At 41.8% G+C, this 7,746-nt stretch overlaps 1 pseudogene; it reads left to right on the plus strand.

Moving 5' to 3' along the window:
• The first annotated feature begins 2,136 nt into the window (after window positions 1-2,136).
• On the plus strand, window positions 2,137-7,382 carry LOC101327708 (DCN1-like protein 2 pseudogene; annotated as a pseudogene).
• The last annotated feature ends 364 nt before the right edge of the window (window positions 7,383-7,746 follow it).

A 7,746-nucleotide genomic window follows, 5' to 3' on the forward strand; every position in this document is an offset into this window, starting at 1 on the left:
TCAAATACACACATACCCACTTGCACACATACACGCACATACACACACTAGCGGAAAGAAATAGCATGCATTGATAGTTGTTTCTCTGGACAGTAAAGAAAAAAAATTCTCCAAAACCCTCCAAGGTTCTGACCAACAATAACAGTAATTTGTAGACTTTTCTTTAAGCATTTGCTTTATTTTAATTTTTATTATTTTAAAATTTATTTAGCTTTTAAGTAGGTAATATATGCCTGTGGAAAAAATATAAAAAACACAAGAGAACACCCTAAAAGTTGAGTCTCCCTCTACACCTCCTCAAGTCACCCGATTCCCTGCTTCAGAGTTAACTATTGTGAGTGGTTTTTAAGAATCATCCCAGATATATTCTATAACAACTTAACAGCAATTATTGTGCTGTCCAGTAGAAATATTGATAGAATGCGACCCCCAAGTGCAACTGAAAATTTTCTAGCAGCTAGGTTTAAAAAGTAAAAAGAAACTGGTGAAATTTATTAATATATTATTTTTATTTGGCCCGATATAGGCAACATGTTATTTCAACATATAAACAGTATAGAAGTATGAATGAGATATTTTATATTCTTTTTTTTTCTCCCAAGACTTTGAAATCCAGTGTAAGTGTACACTCACAACACATCTCAATTCGGACCACCCACACTTCACTTTAAAAGTGGGTACTATGTTGAACAGCACAGTTCTATCAAGTTCCATAATGTCTAAGCATCTTTTTTTTTAAGGAATGAAGAAGAATTCTTTTTAATGCTCACATACAATATACATCGTTCTTCATTTTCTTACTCTTTTAGACATAGGTACAGAGTTACATACATATAAGTAAACACATTACATAAAAACTAGAAAATACACAGAAGAAAAATTTTAAATCATCTATAATGCTGTTTTAGTGTTTTAGTACAGGTACAAGGATAATTCTGACGCTTCTGGAACAAGTGTAGAATATAAACAAAATTTAGTCAAAGCCTTATAGGTCTTAGAAGGCTGCCCAAAATGTCAATCAGTTAAAATTTTGTATTGTGAGGTGAGGGGATTCACTAACCAATAGTAAATATATATTTTTTGTTTGAAATGTGAAGTCTCTCTTTCTGTCTCTCTCTCCTTTCCTACCAGTCAAATGGAAAGCCAATGTGGAACATTGTTAACAACTGGATTTTTTTTTTTTTTTTTAGCTTCAGTTTTATTGTTTGTTCTGTAGCTGGGGAGGGGACCACGCAGTACACTTCATTGTATACCATGCATTGCCTTTGAAAACCAGGGTAAAAGGGCTTCTTCTTTGCCTGAAGCCAATTTCTGCCTTCATACAGCTGTGTTTGGATATGCAGATGTGGCACAGAAATTTGGAAAATTACCACGTGAAATTATTGTTTATCTTTTCTTCTCAGGGGAACAAAGTTTTAAAGAAGCTTTTCACTGAAGAATAAAAATCTCAGTGTCTAGCTAACTATGAAGTATGCATTTTAAAATCATGATATTCGGTGCCATGGAAAGAACACCAGGCCAGGAGTCAGAAACAGTCCTCCAGCTTGTAGTGTGACCTGGAAGCGTTCACATCGCCTGCTGTTCCACGGGTTAGGAGGGGGGGACTCGGAATTTTTAGGCCTCTAACAATCCCACAATTCTTCTTGCCATGCATCAGGGCAATGTTCTTTTAAAACCTTCCTGTCAAAATATCTATTTTTAATCTTGAATCTTAATTTACAAGAAAATGTGTTATTCACAAAAGAACTACTGGCTACAATTTTTCTAACTTATCCTTATGATTTATAGCAGGGGTTGGCAAACTGTGACTTCCAAAGCCAACTGTTTTTGTATGGCCCCTGAACTAAGAATAGTTTTTATATGTTTCAATGGTTGGAAAAAAAAAAAAAAACCCACAGAAGAAGAAGATTTCATAGCATACAAAAATTATATGAAATTCAGCCCACGGCCCCAGGCGGCGCAGTGCACGCCGGGAATTGGAGTCCCGCTGGCCCGACCTGTCGCTGCCTCCCTGGGCGGGTGTCCCGGGGCCCGGGGGTGGGGGGGGGCTGAGGACAGGGACGGGGACGACACAGCTGGGCCGGGGCGCCTGCGCAGACGGCCAGGGCTGGCGACAAGCTGAGGAGCGCGGGGAGAATGCATAAGCTTAAATCATCTTAGAAGGACAAGGTCCACCAGTTCATGGCATTTGCTCAGGCTGGTGAGAGAACTGCCATCCACTGCTTAGCACAAAGTGAGTGGAAACTGGACGTGCCACGGACAGCTTCTTCCAGAACCCGGACTCGTTCCACAAGGACTCCATGAGAACCTACGTGGACAAGAAGCTGGAGCAGCTGTATAACAGATCCACAAGATAAGAATAAAATTGGAATTGATGGAATTCAACAGTTTTGTGATGATTTAAGCCTAGATCCTGCCAGTATCACTGTTTTGGTTATAGCGCGGAAATTCAGGGCTGCGACTCAATGTGAATTTAACAAAAAGGAATTTGTAGATGGCATGACAGAGCCTGGGGTTGGAATAAAACTTCATTCCTACCTTAAGATGTTTCTTACTTGCTGGATGAGTCGGAGAGGGTGGGTCTGCTTCCACTTCTTAAGGCCCTGGAATTCTGTGTTCCTTGTCATATTCAGCTGTGGATGCACATCCCGTGAGTTCTCAGTTCCCCCAACTCCAGCCCAAGGCAGGCAGAGCAGGATGGTATTTAGCAACTGGTATCACAATTCCAGAAGACCTCACAAGATGTCTCAACTAGAGACATTTTGACAAAGAGGAACCAAACAGTATATACATGGAGGGGACAACAAGGAGGGGAAGGTTATGTGTTAATGAATTAAAGAGCAGAGGAAAGGGGGAAGGAAGGAAGGGAGGAGGGAAGGAAGGAAGGAGGGAAAAAGAGGAAGGAGAGGAAGGGAGGGGGAATCTGAAGGACATTTCTTAATGATAAAAGTTTTATTTCATGAGGAGGGTAATAGTTTATTTAAAGCAGAAGTTAACACTGTAAAGAGAAAGATACAAATCTACAAGCAAAGTGGGGAATTCTCACATACATCTTACCAACTGGTAGAATAAGTGGATGAAAAATCAGTAAGGAAATAGAAGATTTGGAAAAGGAAATAGAACACTGCCCTTGATGTTGAAGAATACATATTCTTTTCAAAAAGACATAGAACATTTATAAATATTGACCATAAACTGGGCCATAAAGTAAGCTGCAACAAATTTCAAAGACTTGAAATGAAACAGAGCATGTTTTCTGAGCACAATACAATCAAGCAAGGAATATAACAAAAAGATAGATAGGTTGAAATATGTGTGGCTATTATACCTCTGAATAACACTTGTGTTGAGAAAGAAGGTACAATGGAAATTAGAAAGTATTTTGAATGATAAAACACTACTTATGAAAACTTGCAGGATTCAGCTTCTTAAATGCATATTTTAAAAAGAAAAGTTGAAAATCAGTAAGGAAAGCATCCATCCATTTCTCTCAAAGCAGAGAAAAGAGGAAGAAGTTAAACTCAAAGAGTATAGACAGAAGGAATTAATTTTTTTAAACAGGCAGTAACTTAATGAAATTTTTTAAAAGTTGTAAGTAGAAAGGATTTGTAAAGCTAAAAGCTTGTTATCTGAAGACTTATAAAGTAATGAATAACAAATAACCAATATAGAATGAAGGGGGGACATCACTATAGACCCTACAGATTAAAGGATGAAAGTATTATGAACAACTTTATGTTAGTAAATTTGAAAACCTAAATGAAATAGACAAGTTCTTTAAAAAATGACAACTTACTGAAATGGGCATGTGAAGAAATAGTTCCGTAACTCTTAAAGAATCTGAACCCATAATTTAAAATCTTTTCAAAGAGAAACCTCTTGGCCAGGATTGGTTCACTGGCACATCCTACCAAGCTTTTAATAAAGAGAATAACACCAATTTCACACCACCTCTTCCAGAGAATAGTACAGGAGGAAGCACTCCCCAATATGTTTTGAGGCCAGCACAACCTAGATAATAAGACCTAGAAAGGACGTTTTGAGAATGGAAAATTACAGGCTGCTCTCAGTCACAAGAATCACAAGATGCCTATGATGAACATAAGGTGCAAATATCCTAAACAAATTTTTAGCAAAATAAATCGAGCCCCCAAAACAAATCAACCAAAAACCAGGATAATTTGTCATGACAAAGTTTGTTGTAGTCCAGGAATGCAAGATTTTTTTAACATTACAAAGTTGGTCAATGTAATTTGTCACAGTAACAGAAAAGTGAGGGGGTGGATATTATCTCAGTGCATAACATGGGACTTTTAAAGCTACAGTAATTAGGAGTACATGGAATTGGGGGCCAGAATAGATGAAAAGGCCAGTGGAGCAGAATGGAAAGCCCAGAAACAAATCCATGTTTACAGGAACACTTGATTTATGGGAAAGGTGGCCCTTTAGAGGAGTGGAGAAGGGACAGCTTTTCAGTAAATGGTCCTGAGAGAATTGGCTAGTCGTATGGAAAAAAAATGCATCTTGATCTCTACCTCACACCGTACATGAAAGTCAGTTCAAGTGGGTTGTAGATCTTGGTGTGAAAGGCTGAAGGCAGAAACCTTTAGAAAATAATGGAGGAGAATATCCTTACGGCCATGCCATAGGGCAGGTTGTAAAACGTCATCAAAAATCACTGTAGAGGTATGGTACTGGCACAAAAACAGAAATATACATCAATGGAACAGGATAGAAAGCCCAGAGATAAACCCACGCACATATGGTCACCTTGTCTTTGATAAAGGAGGCAAGAATATACAACAGATAAAAGACAGCCCCTTCAATAAGTGGTGCTGGGAAAACTGGACAGCTACATGTAAAAGAATGAAATTAGAACACTCCCTAACACCATACACAAAAATAAACTCAAGATGGATTAAAGACCTAAAAGTAAGGCCAGACCCTATAAAACTCTTAGAGGAAAACATAGGCAGAACGCTGTACAACACATATCACAGCAAGATCCTTTTTGACCCACCTCCTAGAGAAATGGAAATAAAAACAAAAATAAACAAATGGGACCTAATGAAACTTAAAAGCTCTTGCACAGTAAGGGAAACCATAAACAAGACAAAAAGACAGAATGGCAGGAAATATTTGCAAATGAAGCAACTGACAAAGGATTAATCTCCAAAATTTACAATCAGCTCATGCAGCTCAACATCAAAAAATCAAACAACCTAATCCAAAAATGGGCAGAAGACCTGAATAAACATTGCCCCAAAGAAGATATACAGATTGCCAACAAACACATGAAAGGATGCTTAACATCACTAATTGTTAGAGAAATGCCAATCAAAACTACAATGAGGTATCACCTCACACCGGTCAGAATGGCCATCATCAAAAAATCTACGAACAATAAATGCTGGAGAGGGTGTGGAGAAAAGGGAACCCTCCTGACTGTTGGTGGGAATGTAAACTGATACAGCCACTATGGAGAACAGTATGGAGGTTCCTTAAAAAACTAAAAATAGAACTACCATATGCCCAGCAATCCCATCATGTACCCTGAGAAAACCATAATTCAAAAAGAGACATGTACCACAATGTTCATTGCAGCTCTATTTACAATAGCCAGGACATGGAAGCAACCTAAGTGTCCATCAACAGATGAATGGATAAAGAAGATGTGGCACATATATACAGTGGAATATTACTCAGCCATAAAAAAAGAAACTGAATTATTTGTAGTGAGGTGGATGGACCTAGAGTCTGTCATACAGAGTGAAGTAAGTCAGAAAGAGAAAAACAAATACCATATGCTAACACATATATATGGAATCTAAGAAAAAAATTGGTTCTGAAGAACCTAGGGGCAGGACAGTAATAAAGACACAGATGTAGAGAATGGACTTGAGGATACGGGGAGGGGGAAGGGTAAGGTGGGACGAAGTGAGAGAGTGGCATGGACATATACACACTAGCAAATGTAAAATAGATAGCTAGTGGGAAGCAGCCGCGTAGCACAGGGAGAGCAGGTTGGTGCTTTGTGACCACCTAGGGGGTGGGATAGGGAGAGTGGGAGGGAGGGAGACGCAAGAGGGAGGAAATATGGGGATGTATGTATATGTATGACTGATTCACTTTGTTATAAAGCAGAAACTAACACACCATTGTAGACCAATTATACTCCAATAAAGATGTTAAAAAAATAATCACTGTAGAGAAGACTGATAGAGTGTAGTACACTAAAATAAGAACTTCTGACCAAGAAACAGCATTGAGAGGTGAAGAGGCATCCACGTGAGGGGTTGGGGCCATGAGATACACAACTGACAAAGGCCTGTGTCCCTGATGCGTAGAGAATTCCCACAGAACAACAAGAAAAAGATAACCTAATTGAGAATGGGCAAGAGACTTGACCAAGCCCTTCACCAAAGATGCTTTCCACATGGCCAGTGAAAATACAAGCAGGCGTTCAGCCTCATTCGTGGCAGCGTGCAAATTAGAATACAACGAAATAGGACCTCACACTCACTCTTCCAGGACGGCTCCGGAGCATGCTGGTGGGCAGTCAGCTTGGAGAACCGTTTAACAAGACTTATGAAATCATGGGAGGGTGTCTGCCTCGACACATTCACTTGTGTGCCAGGATACATGTACAGAAACCATTTAACAACATTCTTTGTGACCAGAAAACTAGAAACAGCCAAAATATTTACCATCAGTAGCGCATAGAAGTTATAAAATATGAATACGGTGGAGTGCGGCGTGACAGTGGAAACGATCCAGCCAGAGCCCCACGGTCACACACACAATGTTGGTGCAGAAATCCAGACGCCAAATAGCACACCGGGGGTTCCCACTTGTAAACTTCGAAGCAGGGGTGCAACAGCGCAGAGAAGCCGAAAGCTCTTCTGCCGAGACTGGAGCTGGAGCTTAAGGACACACTGAAGTTCAAGGACTTTTACCAGCTCACCTTCACCTTTGCTAAGGGCCCCGGGGCAGAAGGGACTAGGTGTGCGTTCCATGGACGTTCTTACCTTCTGTGTCGGTCATCCTACGTTTTCACCTCTAAGCAGCACATCGAGAGGGTCCGACTGAGGCAGCAGGCCCTCCGGGGTCAGATCAGGGAGGGGGGCCCAGGCCCTCTGGAGCACCATTTCCTTGTTCCCATGGCCGGGATTGCCCCCCTTTTTTTTGTTTTCTCCAGGTTTGTGGGTCTGTGTTGTCATTTGGGCGCTTTGCCCTGCGATGAGCATCTTGTCACACTCTGTGACACTGCCTCTCTCCGGGGTGGCCCGCCCTGTGGACGGGTTTCTTGCCCTGCATGCTACCCACTCATCATGTACCGCCAGGGCCCCATCAGGAACTTACTGGGACGGATCTGCTTGTAACTCCTTGACCCACTGGAGACTATGGGGCGTCTGCTGCCGTCGAGGGGAGCTGGGGGCAGAGGAGGCACCCGGGGCTGTGAAGGCGCAAGGGCTCTGCGCGTCCCACCCACCCCCAGCCCCCACCCCCGTCGCGTGAATGTCTGTGGGCCGCAGGAGGAGAATGGTCCGCACACGAAGGCTTCCGACCAGGAGGGTCATTTTCCATTTGTCCTGATGTTGGTGAGGATTTGGCCTCAACGCGGAGCATGGACGAGAAGGATAGGCGAGTCCCCAGCAGCGCGGCCAGGAGAACAGCAAGGGCAGGCTGCCGGGCCTGTGTGTCCCACCCCGGGGGTGGCAGGGGCAGAGCCGCCGGGACAGGAGT

The sequence above is a fragment of the Tursiops truncatus genome, chromosome 4, assembly GCF_011762595.2.
Source record: "Tursiops truncatus isolate mTurTru1 chromosome 4, mTurTru1.mat.Y, whole genome shotgun sequence".
Classification (NCBI taxonomy): Eukaryota; Metazoa; Chordata; class Mammalia; order Artiodactyla; family Delphinidae; genus Tursiops; species Tursiops truncatus.